We start from the raw sequence: 15,098 nt of genomic DNA, 5'->3' as shown, positions 1-15,098 counted from the left end.
GAATGTTTGAATGGTTCTTTCCCCAGACAATTATCCGGAGTTTTTTTTATCTGTTTTTTATGATGTGAATCTATGCTTATGCGTACATACATATGCATACATATGTATATTCGCAAATGCGTATAATAGCCATGATAAGAACACAAAGAGAATGCGTGCCGTAGAAGTAATCAGGAATGATATATAGATGTATTTTGGACAGACGGAGAAAACAAGAAAAAGAAACTTCGGGTCGGGGAGATTTATGTTTGTCACATGTGTATAGGGTTTGGTATGGCTGGCCGTTACGCAATACAAACCCTCGATCGTAAGTTCCACTATTTCTTACGATTGCTATGCTATAGCCTCTCATTACTTTTAAATAAAACCCTTCTGTCACTGTGTGCGAGAAACTTCTTTAAAAGTACTGATTTAATTTTAAAACTATAGATATAACTGACTATTTCACACATTAAACGTCAATTATATACATGTGTATAAAATATCATATATCATTTATTTTATAAACGCAATAAAATTCAATTTAAACTCAACATAACGTTTTAATTTTGAGTGCTTAATTTCCTAGTACCCTTTTCAAGGTACAAATTTCCAAATATTAAAAGTTTGTTAAGCAATTTATCATTACGAAATCAACTCAATATGACGTTTCTCGGTGAAAGTTTTGATGGTCGAGCGCCAGAGTGGTCTTCCACATTATTTTAATTGGTGGCTCAAAGGTTAAAACGATTTTCGTCGTAAAATTTGACAACCTTAAAATTAGCCTTTTGAGTGCGAGGAAAATTTTCCAACATATTCAACACTGCTTCTTTTCATTAAAAATATAAGTCAGAGTAAATTTAGAAATGCGGCCCCTTTCGTCAAAAAAAAAGTCTTTAAATTCACCAATGGTACTTAGCGGCCGTCGTTTAAGTAAAAACGAAATAAATTTAGTTAAAATTAAAAAAAGTATATATTATATAATATAACGAATATTCACAAGAAATAAGAATATAAAATGTCACACACAAAAAAAAAACATTCTATCGAAAATATCTTTAAGACCGATTAATTAATATAAAAAAAATGTCGACGGTTATTGTAAATGTGTATGTGTATGTTATATAATTTAGCGGCGAGCACGAAATAAGGTTGATGATAACTCAAAATGTGTTTCTATATTCATGTATTAATATAAATATTTGATTAAGTCGTCTGTCGCTCTTAGCGTAGTATGCGGTATTAAGTACAGTTAAAGGTCACTTAAATGACGCTTTCGTGACAGTAAAATTTCAATTAAAATTGTTATTAGAACAGGAACTTTATCCCAAAGCGTTAAAATAACTAACACACTAGATTAATATAAAAATGTATACAAAATTAGGACCTTTCAGAGTGGAATTTGTGGCAAACGTCGGTTTATTTAGGTCGCGTCTGAGAGTCGGTGAGAGGGGTCAAAAGCTTAATAAATCACTGTACCTCATAAAATATACAATAGGAAATAGAGCCTAGATCCGTTTGTCAACTTCAACATCAACCGACAACTCGGACGTGAACGTTTACGCCGAGGCATCGCAACTCACCAGCGCGTCAAATGAGTTCGACGATTTTGTATGCAAATGAAGGAGCAGTCTCGACATTTTCAGGCCAGTTTTGTTCTGCGAGAGAGATCCCTCAACATCCATAGCATGCCTTCAATTAATCTCTTGGGCGAAATTAGTGACGCTTGTACCGTTCCAGAGTCGTTGAAATTCCATTTCGTCGGGGTCGACCGCAAGCGTTTCCTTTTTTTTTTTAACCAATATACACTGTGTGTACGTTCGTGGTTTTATAAAGCGCCAATGATGCTTTATATGATGTACATTTGTATATACTCGTACAAAATGGACCAAAAATAGTGTCCATAATTTTTCCATTAATATTTTTCCACCTTTTTCTTCTTACTATCCTTCCAAATAAGATATTTTTTTTATATTTATAACTTTGGAAGAAATGCACACAATTCTCAATTCCATTAATGGTCCTTTGATTACTTTTAAAGCAACATTTTTTTTACATGTACTCGTATACCAGAAAGGCCTTACAGGTAAATCCCAATGCTCCTTCCTGGCCAATTACAAACAATACAGCTTATTTATTAGATAAATTGTTGAATTACGAGACACTGAAAACTCGCACATTAACGAGACATCTATGGATTGTACATACATTTTAATGTACATTAATCATACTCAAATAGTGGTGACATAGTAGGTAAGAAGGTTTTTAGCCAATTTTAGTCGGGAACCGTTTCAACAATGAAATCAGAAAAATTGGCAAACTCTTATAGGAAATGATCAACTTGGAGTCACAAATATCCAAGTCTGACCAGCAGCACTACAGATATACTCAGAAAAATTATTTTCAATCGAGGTCAGCTCATGGGGTTGAACCCGGCGCCTTTCGGTGATAGGCAGACGCTTAACGACCGAGCTATGTTGCTGGCTGAATGTACATACATGAAGAAAATAATGACAATATACAATCCCGTTTTTAGAATCTTTTCAAAAATTTAAAGTTATATTTAATAATACCTACAAATATATATGTATAAACGAGTTCAAATTTTCACATGCCCACAAAACTTCATCTATTGTTACTACGTAAATATGTAGATAAAGTAAATATAAAAGTAAACTATCAGCGTTTTAATTGAAAAGAAATACGGAAATAAGCAGACGATCGAAGCCTCCAGAACTAGTTACTAGCGGAGTATGTAAGGAAGTTTGTAATTTAATTAAATTTACGACAAAGTAAGACAACAGAGTTTTTTCAATATATTTCAATTAAACAGAATCCAAATTTTCGATGTAAAGTTGAGATGTTGACATTTGTAAAACAAAGTTAATTTTGTTGTTTTAAAAAAATAGTTTATTTTATATTAATTGAGCGGGAAAGTTGTTTCGGGAAAGAAAGACGCTCGCTAGAGTTTATTGTGTATTAACAACGCTTAAGACAAAAAATATCTGAGTGCCACGAAAGGTGTGCGTAAAAGTACTAAAAAAAGCAGTTTGAAGAGAAGTGGGTAGAGGGGAGGGATAGCAAAAAGGCGTAGCAAAAAAATCCAGCATTTCGAAAATAAAATAAATAAAAAGGTACTAGTCAGAGGAAAATACTTGCGCGAAACGAAAAACGAGAAAAAATGGTGGGGAAAATTCGACGTGCGCCGGCCATATTTCGCCTTTTGCTTGGCTTGGCGTTTCGGACGAAAATAATCAAAGGACAATTTCGGCGAAAGGAGATCGGCGAAGACCGATAAACCCCCGCGATTCCGGATAAGCCTCCAATAGGGTATAAAAACCCTTAATGATCTTTTTAATATCCTTTTAGCCGCAATTCCTCGCCGTAATGGTTTCAAAAATCGCTACAAAAACAAAAAGATACCGAATCGCTTTGTACGAGAAATAAATAAGCGGCGCGTAATATAAATATCTTATTTTATTAAATCCGCTCGAAGAGACACTGTCGTTGTTATAAAAAGAAAACATGGTGTATGTAATACATACATACATACATTGATTGTTTTAAGCAAATATATAATTACAATTATTTCGTATCGACAATTCTATACTGAATAATGAATATAAAGACATATGTATGTATGTACATATGTATAGTATTTATTGTTCATTTGATGTACACATTACGTACGGGTTTTGTTCGTTCATAAACTCACCCGACACGCTAGAAGTTTCCGAGTCGAAAAGTAAAGGTCTCGAACGTTGATAATTTTCTTTTTTTTTCTTATTTTCTTTTCTTTGGTGCTGGAAAAACATTCGTCGTTACGCATGACTAACTCTAGCCAATATGCCATCTTCACATTCTCCAGTACGTGCGGTCCCTTCACGGATTCCTTCCGTTGTCGCTATCGTTCAGTTTTGTCCGAGGGTTCCTTTTTGTATTTCAATATTTTCCGTGTGCGATAAAGATTTTCTTCTATACTCACATATACAGCAAAAACTCCTACTGTAAGACTCGACAACGTGGAAATAAATACTTTCACACTATTTGCGACTTTTATAGTGAACAAACGTAGGTATGATATATGCGGTACGTATAGATTTGTTTAAAATTGATGTATTAATAAAATTATATTTGTTGTTTTTTTTCGTGGCAATATTCTTACACGTATATATTTTTAATTACATTTTGTACATTTGTACAGTGTATACGATTTTGGTATTAAAGTCAAATACATTTATTTCTTTCAACATTTGTTTTGAAAAATTACTAGAATTTCAATTCGAATCTACGAATTAATGGCTGCTTTCTAAAAACATTTTAGGCATCTTTGTAGAACTCTGCTGTGTTTAAACTACATACATACATACTAGCTAAACTCGTTCCCGATACACGGACATTCAATTTTATATATAGGTATATACATAGATATATTTGTTGACGTGGGCCATCCGCTGTGTGTTTGTGGCACAGCCCTGAATGGTCAGTACATTGAGTGCGAGGTAGGCGTGGCGCATTTATTGTCACACTCACGGCGTGATGCGTTGAAGGCGGGATAGCTTTACTTTCGCGTCAGTAAAATCGTAATAACAAATATTATTATTAAGAGGTTTTTTCCCGTTTTTTTTTCACAGTAATATATATATATATATATATATATATATATATATATATATATATATATATATATACATATATATATATATATATATATATATATATATATATATATATATATATATATATATATATATATATATATATATATATATATATATATATATATACATATACATAGATATACTAGAGCTATTTTACGAATTGGTATAAATTTCATCTAATCATCATTTGAAATTTTATTTGTTTTGAGAACATCTTTGGAATTAACAATAGTTTCGCTTTTTACGGTAATTTACTAGATTTAATGCAAAAATTTCTGTATTAATTTGTTGCAGTATTATGAATTGATTGCCAGTCACCAGGCTAATTAATTATGTATTAATATTACAAAGCGTCATTCTATCGCTATTTATCGATGTAGGTACATATGTACATACATATATATATATGTACGTATTAACGTCTTTATAATAATATTTATAAATTCGGTTAATCTGTTGAGGCGTTATGTGAAGTCAAACTGTATAATAATATTAGTTTTAGGCGAGAAGTTGTTATTATTACTATATTGTATTTTAGTAATCCTGATTGAAACGTATCAAGTTATCGCAATGAGGTAATAATAATAAACGAAAATGTTTAGATAGGAGAGAGCATGTCAAAGTAAAGTTCTTACATTAACCAAAGAAATGAAACTAAATTGAACAGTATGTATTGGAGGTAATTTTTTTAGTTACAATTTATTTATACAATACAAGAAATGTTCAAAGTTTCATAGATTTATACAATATTTTATATTATGTTTCCATAAAAAAAAGATATTTTCACCAGATTTTGTTACCCGAGTTAGAAAACCCTTACGGTGGCGAGTTAGAGTACAAATAAGAGTGTCATATTATTAATGTGAGCGTTTATCGACGTTGCGGGGGTAAACTTTTATCCCAGAATAAGGGTGTACTTTGGGTAGAAGTTAGAATTGAAAGAACGGGCCCGTTCAAACAAACGGTGTTGGTTATTTTTTGGACGTGTCCCTCGGGGATTATACCACACAAGAAAGAACCGATCTGTTTTTGTCCAACACCACGAGTTCTCAAAACCTGCCCTCGCGGGAAATACGCATTATTTTATGAGGGCGCCGGCACGGAACCCCTCATAAAAATCAGCGAAATAAACCGACCAGGCACAAATAAGCATTATATTGCTACGTTTTTATTGGATTGCAAAACCGTGGCAAAAATTCGATACAGTATATTACAAAAAACGAAAACAAAAAAACAAAAACATAAATACCTACATGCATATGTATATAAACATTTATTTTTTATGTTCATATCTACTCTCCGTAAAATATTACCTATATAAGTACAATCTACTTATGCAGCTGTGAATATGAATTAAAATTACGCCCACATATGTACATACATACATATACGAAACGAAAAAGTGGGGAATAACCTAATTAGTATCTTCCCCCTCAGTTTCTGGAAAATTCGAGTTATTAGCATTTCGAATTTGTTGAATCTTATAAAATGTTACCTACGTAATGTTTTTTTTTGTGTGGATCAAAAATTGTGTTGATTGTCTATAGATGTCTCTATTGTATTATATGTAATGTTATGTTCGAAAAAAAAATTTGGTACTTGTATACAAATGAATGTACAAAATAATCTAACAATGTCTTCTTGGGGTAGTAAAAATACAATGAATTCGGATGTGACCAACCTATGTATGTATTTCAGGAATATAATTCCCAAAACGAAATTCGATAATTAAACATACATATGTATGTACATACACGTCCGGTTGTCGGATTTTTTTATCAATATAAATACTATGCACATTAAATGTCAAAAAAATAAAAATAATTTAAAAAGTCAAAATAAAATAATGAAATATTGTTTCAAAAAAATTACTACTTCCGGTGTAGGAATTTTGACCAAAACGTCATCAACTCTAGGTTACATAAAACAAACAATTATAAATTTTCAGATTGATATGTTCAGGGATTTGGAAGAAATCGTGGTCACAACATTTTTGACTTTTCTAAGAGGAAAAAATCCCTCTTCCAGTTTATTAAATTTAGTAATTTTTTTTAATTTCATCACATTGAATCTAGAATTATACTTGAATTTTTTCGTGAAGAGCAAACATGCTTAAGGGGTCGTAAAAAATAGTGGAAGAAAAGTTGAACAAGAATAAACTGCCATTTTCGGTTGACCAAATTTTATATATAACTTGGTATTAAGCTTAAAATTTTAAAATCTATAGTAAAAGTACTAATTCCGGTTGAGGTAAAAATATTCCAAACCTATTAGGGTATAAGACTTGTATATCATTTCTATTACAAAAAATTTTCAGTCTGAATGTCATGATTTTAAATCAGCCCAAACCTCTTAGTAATATATTTAATTACATTAGTTTAAGCCGGGATCATAATTTTGATTGAAACCCCAATCATTGAAAACTCTTTGATTGAAATATTAATCATGAAATCCCACATATTTGTACATTTGTTGTTGAAATATTGTTTAAATTGCCTTTTTATTTTATTTATATTTTAGTACATTATTTTATTACTACAGTTTTATTAAATACATTTATTTTTTACTACAGTTTTTTTTTACTTGAGCTTTTTTTATTTTATAATTTTATATATCTTAATATTATATACAAAACTAAAAGGTTAGTATTTAAAAAAGTTTTTTTTACCAAGATTTTTATTTTAAAATTTTTAGTTTACTAGTTATATAACCGGAGTAGAACTTTTAAATCAACTGATAACTAATAACTAAAAATAAAACTATCACTGTTTGATCTGTGTACATATATTAAGCCTGTATTGGTTAGAAAGTTTGTTTTGATTTGAGGTTATGGGTTAAACGGCATTCTGTCAGATTCACCGAACAGTGTTGCCACCCTGCATAAAGGCCGGTGTGGCAATACCCAAGACCGTTGGCTCAGCAAGCCTCCACAAAACTATAAATATTTATATATTAGAGATAACGAGAACCTATAAAGCAAATTTTATAAAATATAGAGTGAAAAAAGAAAAAGTTATAGGCGTTTAAATAATTAAAATTTGACAGCGAGATGGCAGGGCGAAAAGTAATCAAACTATCGATGTGAATGATGAATGTGACAGATAAACGTCACCGTGTAATACGATGCAGTATTTTCAAACGTGTCTAATACGATATTTTTTCACCATCGTAATTGCGGATGATACCTTAACTTATATTGATGACCAAAATGAGCAATATGGCAAAGTATGAAAACGATCGGATAAGAGATAAGGGATATAAAAAAATGACCGCTTACACGAAAACCATGTGAAACGTATAAGAGGTTAGTAAAAATATTCCAAACCTATTAGGGTATAAAACTTATCATTTCTATCACAAAAAAATTTCAGTCTGATTCTAAAAATTTCAGATACTAAGCTTAAGTTCGATAGGATGAACGGGGTGGCACGACAAATCAGCGCAAACCAACTTAGCGCCGACCTTTCGGTGCAGACAACTCAGCGCAACGACAATTCAGCGCATGGACTATTCAGCGCAACGACAATTCAGCGAAAAATCAAGTTTTAAATGCGTTTTCGAAAATGTATTGTATTGAATTGGAATTATCGGCCATATCTTCATGATAATTTCATAAATGCGAATAAATTTATTTGATACTCTTTGTGCCATGAAATACTACGCAAGCAGGGTTTCTGAACTAAGGCCACAAAAAATTATTTAAAAATAAATTTTTGTTTTGCCACAAAAAATTATTTTTAAACAGGGTTTCTAAACCGGGCAGCTATTTTTTTTTCAAATAGTTTTTTAGCTATCCAAACTTTTACGTATGTAGGGTCTCTAAACTAAGGTTCGCAAATCGTCATTATGAACTTTGCTATTGATAAAAAATTGGAGAATCTTTGGTTTTCGATATTTTCCCCAAAAATTATGTTTACAAATCCTACGTATTCAGGGTTTCTCAACTGAGTTCCGCAAAAAATATTTCTTAAAAAGAGTTTCCACACCAGGATAAACAGCAAAAAATCTTACGTATGAACGGATTCTAGTCCAAGGTTCGCAAGCCCGTCTTCATGGGTTCTGCTATTCATATCTAAAATGTACGCGTATACGTATGTATGTATTGACGTATTTATCGACCATTGATTTAAATTATCGTGCATTTCGATTGTCGATGATTCTGAATTGTCGATGCGCTGAATAGTCCATGCGCTGAATTGTCGTTGCGCTGAGATGTCGGTGCGCCGGATGAACGGTGTTCAAAAAATCCCCAAAATACACAGACACACAAACACATTTTTTCTAGATCATGAAAACGTGATCTGTGATCGATTCTGAGTTCGAATCAGTCAAAATCTCAAGTTCGAATTTCACAAAACAAACAGAATCACAAAATTTCATCTATTGTTACCAAGTACATTAATAAATTAAAATATTATTTCAGCCTAACTTATTACTTTATTTATTTTAATACTTTATAGCAGTTTTAGAACCCTTTGACTTTTGCGCTTTCGCCGTTTCTGTTTAATCTCTTCCACATCATCAAAACGATTCCCAGTATTTTTTTCATTTTAGGGTGTAGTATAAAGTCGCTTAGTGGCAGATCAGGCTAATAGAGAGGGTTGGAAGTAGCGTCATGTCAGGTTTTGTCAAAAACCGTGGTGTATATCCACGCTTAATGTTGTCACGGTACAGGAACCAATCATCTGTTTGTTACAATTCAGGACTTTTTATTTGCAAAAAGTTGCTCGATCTCTTTAAACTTAGAGATTAAACTGTTAACTGTTTCCTCAAAATGAACGAATAGTGAGTGCACAACCCCGTAGCTTGCAGTGCTTTTTGGGGTCATGGGGCACTGGAGATTTCCATTAGATTATGACTCATCTTTATCTTGAAACATCACAACAGCTTTTGAATATTTAAAATATAAAATCAAACAATGAATTTTAAGTAGAATATTTAACGTTAGAAAAGAAGCAAATCTTTCAATAAAATTAATTGTGGATGTGATTTTTATTTTGGATAAGACGCACTTTAATTAAGAACGTCCCATCGGCCGTGAAAGTGATTATTTTTCTTTTATGTGTACACGTCCTCGTCATTCTGGACAAACAGTGGTCGGCTTTCGGAAGAGTGCTTGTAAAATGGACAAACACACTTTGGCCGACGCGCATTGTCGTCCCTCTCAATTTACAGATGAAAGTTTTGCCGCTCCTCTCACCATGCGAGCACTTCACTTATAGAACTTTTCGAACCAGAAGTGCTGATAAAGCGTCTCTTAAAAGCGTTCCGATATTTTTAATATAAATTATAATACAAACAAAGCTTATTTTTGTTTAAAAAGTTACATTGCCAGCTACGATAATACTAATAAAATAAAAGAAGTACATACTAAGTAGGTTTGTACGAAGTTATCGATTTTGCAGTATCATAGTCGTCTTCAAACATATACATATGTACATATACATATATATATATATATATATATATATATATATATATATATATATATATATACATATACACGCTGATCTCGGAGATAATTAATGATCCATGAACAGAAACGGGTCACCGCTAATGGTCCAATAGCAATTGGAGTCAATCCGATAACAAATGATTCGACAACAATCGCAAATGTCCAGAACCCATTTAGCCGCAGCTTTGACTTTTGGACTGTTAACACGATCGAATTCAACATCTTGCCATTGACGATTGATAACGAGGTCTCTTCCTCTATATTGTCGATAAGCGAACGTTAACAGTATGAATTCGAAACGATCACGAATAGATATCGTCCAGAAAAGGTTTGAAAGCCATTGATCGTATGTGTGAATACAAACTGACATAATAAAAGTATATTTTGCATGCACTATATATAATTGTGTTTATTTAAATTTATCCGAAACGCAAATCTCACATATGTATGTATTTCATTCACTTGTATTCATTTTAAATATTCACATTGAATTATAAGTAGATATAGCTATTATATTCAATTATCAAAAGATCTATTAACTGGTTTCAATAAAAACTTAGTATTTTATTATTATGTATAGGATGAACTTTATGCATTTTTCTGATAAACTATTTAAAGTTATGACTCATATAAGTCCCACATTACCAAAATATTATATATTCAGCACAACATTCAAAATGAATAACTAAACGATTGAATAAAATGATTTTACTAACGATTTTGCATTAACCGATCAAAGGATTCACGATTAGAATTTCAAATGAGGAAACCTCTCCTCACTTTTTATTCTAAATGATTTACTTTTTTCTTTCAGTTGAGTAAAATTTAAAGGATGTAATTTGTATATAGCATCGATTCGACGAAACGTCAAGTAAAAGAATTCTTCAGGGATGAGACACAATTTCGTTCCAATTTTTTATATGCGCCATTGTGAGGAGGAAAATTTGCCTCAAAATCACTAGAGATTTTCCTCAAAGTGAAATTTGAACCGAACGAACACAATCCTGGGCCGGCAAATGCTGACACACATAAATTGCACATGCGAAGACTTCGCAACCAATATGCTCCTTTTGCGCTCGAATATTACCCATTTGTTAAAGCCTGCTTCATTTTGGCGACGATAACCCGCCTATAAAAAAATGGGAAGCTGGAAAAATATGGAAAGTCTCGCAGCGCACTTTTGAGCATAAGGTGCGACAATTGACTTCACGGGAATGACTTCATAATTTAAAAACACATTATAATAAAGTCCATATATTATTCAAATTACACTTTCATATTGAAAATACAAATAAAAATGACGTTTAAGGGATTTTGCGTTAGTAAAAATACCAAATTTGCTGTTTTGAAAGTATTCATTTATTTTATCGTTACCACCACTTTTTGCTGTGCATTTGTTTTTCTGACCTTCATATCAAATTTCATAAATTTGACGCAATACTGTGAAATGATTCTTATGTTTCGAAAAAAACTGCCTATTATTATTACAAAGCGTTACTCTATTAAGAAGGCATCTATACATATTTATACTATGCGAGACACAATCTTGGTTTTATAGCAATTATAAAGGCGACGATTTTTCATGCCGCGCTACCATTAAATTGTAATACAAATAGACATCGTTCTATGCCAAAAGTATTTTCGCAAACCATTATTCTTGCTATACAACGTACATATGTATATATATATATATATATATATATATATATATATATATATATATATATATATATACATATGTGTATTTTTATATTTATGAATGTATGTATGTGTATTTGTGTATACGTGTAAGAATTTGTGTATATATGGATGGTGTACATATATGTTTATATAATTGTCTTTGGCCAGGAAGGTGCATTGGGTTTACCCGTTAGGCCTTCTTGGTGTAAATTGAATAAAAAAATAAAATAAAATAAAATATATATATATATATATATATATATATATATATATATATATATATATATATATATATATATATATATATATATATATATATATATATATATATATATATATATATATATATGTATATATGTATATGTATATATATATATATATATATATATATATATATATATATATATATATATATATATATATATATATATATATATATATAATATATATATATATATATATATATATATATATATATATATATATATATATATATATATATATATATATATATATATATATATATATATTGTAACACCACGTTTTCCCATCGTCCCCTAGGGCAACACTCGCCCTTATTTCGAGTGGCAACTCAGAAAAACCTCATAGGCGCGCGCGCATGTAGAGCGCGCTGTCTCTTACCCGCGAACTCTCGTCGAAGAAACATCTCTCCTGTGCACGTCTCCAGGGGGAGACGGGGCCGAGAGATTCACCGCCATCAGTGCTGAAGAACCGCCACGAGGTCGAGTGTAGCATCACTCCCTCCCCTGAGTTCCAGCCCAACTTCCCCTGCATTCCTCACGCCGTTTCCGGAGAAACCTCAGCCGTGAGACGACGAGGAAGCTGTTATCAACGCACACGACTTGCCGTCAGGAACCTCCCCGACTATATACATTTATACAAATATCCCAAGGTTAGTCCACGTTTCCACCTAACTTGACTCATTGGAAGAATAACGAGATATCACGCCCTCTGCATAAAGACGCGCGTAATAGCGTCCGTTACATTGGCGCCCAACGAGTGGGCCTGACCAGCAAGTCACTTTTGCGTTCACGAAGTCAACACGAAGATGCACGGTCTACGCTCCGCGGGGAACGTAGACCCAGACGCGTCTTCTTCACGAGCGACTTCCCCACCGGAAGGACAGTCGGCTTCCCCACCGGAAGGTCAGTCGACTCCCCCATCACCAGTTCCAGTAGACGGCGCGTTGCTGATGGAGATGATGAAGCTGATGATGGAGCAGCTTATAGCTTCCAACACCGCATCTGTTCCTTCCCCCGTCATTTCACCTGCCCCGGTCGCGGCGGGAAATTTTGCGAATTGCAAATCTCGGTTTGCCGGCGACTCGTCGGAATCAGTCGAGGCGTTCATTGATGCCATCGAGACGTTCAAAAACTGTTGCCGAATCCCCGACGAGGACGCGCTTCTAGGTTTACCCATGATGCTCGATCGAGACGCGGCGACTTGGTGGGTGGGAATGAAACCTTCCACCCCCACCTGGTCCATGGCGCTAGAGGCGCTACGAAGCAGCTACGGCGAACGTCGACCGGCTTACCGTCTGTTTCTCGAAGTTAGCGCAACTAGGCAACTAGAAGGGGAATCAACGGACCTTTTCGTAAATCGAAAACGCGCGTTATTCGCGAAAATGCCGTACGACATTCCCGAAACGATGCAACTCGACATTGTATACGGCCTATTATCTCCTTTTCTACGAACCCGTTTGAGCCGAGAGCGGATAGACAATTTCCAGGAATTGATTCTCTGCGCCCGCCACATCGCCGATATGGACGCCGAGACCCCAACGGGACTACCTGAGGCCAGAACAATAGCGAGCCCCGACATTCCACGCCGTTCGAGACCCACATCGGACACATGGGAAAGGCCCGCGGCCGGAAGTGACCGAGCATTCACGAAAACGGACCGAATGGGCGAACAAAGGCCGCGATTTCGTCCAACATGCTCGTTCTGCCATAACCGAGGACATTCGGTTGAAGAATGTCGAAAGAAAAAGGAGACACATACGAGAACACCTGTCGCATGTTACGGTTGCGGAGCTCCAGGTGTGATAAAGAGCAATTGTCCCACGTGCAAGACGAAGACCGGGGCCACGTTGTCAACGATCGCCCTGGCGACGTGTCCACGCCAGATACCGGTGACCCACCTATCGTCCGTTCTCCGAGCGACGAAGGCACCAGCTCCCGCGAAGACCCCTATCCTCGACTGGAGAAAACGCCCGGAACAGAGAAAACGCGCGGACCAAGTCCGAAGAGCGGCGAACTGTCGCACCTGTAACCCCCCGGTGACCCACCTATCGTCCGCCCTGAAGGCCACGAAGGTACCAGCTCCCGCGAAGACTCCTATCCTCGATTGGAGGAAGCGCCCGGACCAGAGCAGACGATACGCGGACCAAGACCGAAGAGCCCACACCAGATATCGAGCCGCCGATCTGGTGCTGCTGCCGCCATACGTCAACCCCGCTGAAGAGGGGCGGAGCGCTACGTTCGTCCCCGTACGAGAGGGGCCCTTCTGGATCAGGGAGACCCTGAGTCCCACCACCTTCCTCATGTCCGCTGTCAACATGCCTGTCGATCAGCGGATGTCACACCTGGTCGGCGTTCCAGCGCCGAGCGTGCCGAGGCGAAGAAAAGGAAGGCCGCGAAGACCATCAACATTCGTCAAGACAACTGTCAATACGCTGGCCGATGAGCGGATGCCCCACCTGGCTGACGTTCCGGCACCGGTCGTGCCGAAGCGATGCAGAAGAAGACCTCGTACGAAGCCCGTTGCACAATGATAGGCTTCGGCGCTATCCGAGTTCAGAGACCGGACGCTTGCCCTCTGAACTCGAGGGGGAGGATGTAACACCACGTTTTCCCATCGTCCCCTAGGGCAACACTCGCCCTTATTTCGAGTGGCAACTCAGAAAAACCTCATAGGCGCGCGCGCATGTAGAGCGCGCTGTCTCTTACCCGCGAACTCTCGTCGAAGAAACATCTCTCCTGTGCACGTCTCCAGGGGGAGACGGGGCCGAGAGATTCACCGCCATCAGTGCTGAAGAACCGCCACGAGGTCGAGTGTAGCATCACTCCCTCCCCTGAGTTCCAGCCCAACTTCCCCTGCATTCCTCACGCCGTTTCCGGAGAAACCTCAGCCGTGAGACGACGAGGAAGCTGTTATCAACGCACACGACTTGCCGTCAGGAACCTCCCCGACTATATACATTTATACAAATATCCCAAGGTTAGTCCACGTTTCCACCTAACTTGACTCATTGGAAGAATAACGAGATATCACGCCCTCTGCATAAAGACGCGCGTAAAAGC

General features: G+C 35.7%; 2 protein-coding genes across 2 annotated transcripts in view; both read left to right on the top strand.

Annotated features, from left to right (window-relative positions):
* Octalpha2R (alpha2-adrenergic-like octopamine receptor) overlaps positions 1–15,098 on the top strand; it is a 223,323-nt gene that overhangs the window by 71,305 nt on the left and 136,920 nt on the right. The gene's annotated exons all lie outside the window — the stretch shown is intronic.
* The window catches only part of LOC143909695 (uncharacterized), a 311,709-nt gene continuing 308,997 nt past the window's right edge, over positions 12,387–15,098 (top strand). The window contains exon 1 of the transcript XR_013260367.1: positions 12,387–15,015. The gene's annotated coding sequence lies outside the window, so the exon portion shown is untranslated. The remainder of the gene's footprint in view (positions 15,016–15,098) is intronic.

The sequence above is a fragment of the Arctopsyche grandis genome, chromosome 3 (assembly GCF_051622035.1).
Source record: "Arctopsyche grandis isolate Sample6627 chromosome 3, ASM5162203v2, whole genome shotgun sequence".
In the NCBI taxonomy this organism is placed as follows: domain Eukaryota; kingdom Metazoa; phylum Arthropoda; class Insecta; order Trichoptera; family Hydropsychidae; genus Arctopsyche; species Arctopsyche grandis.
The sequence above is the reverse complement of the archived record's forward strand: the minus strand, read 5'-3'. Positions and strand labels throughout refer to the sequence as shown.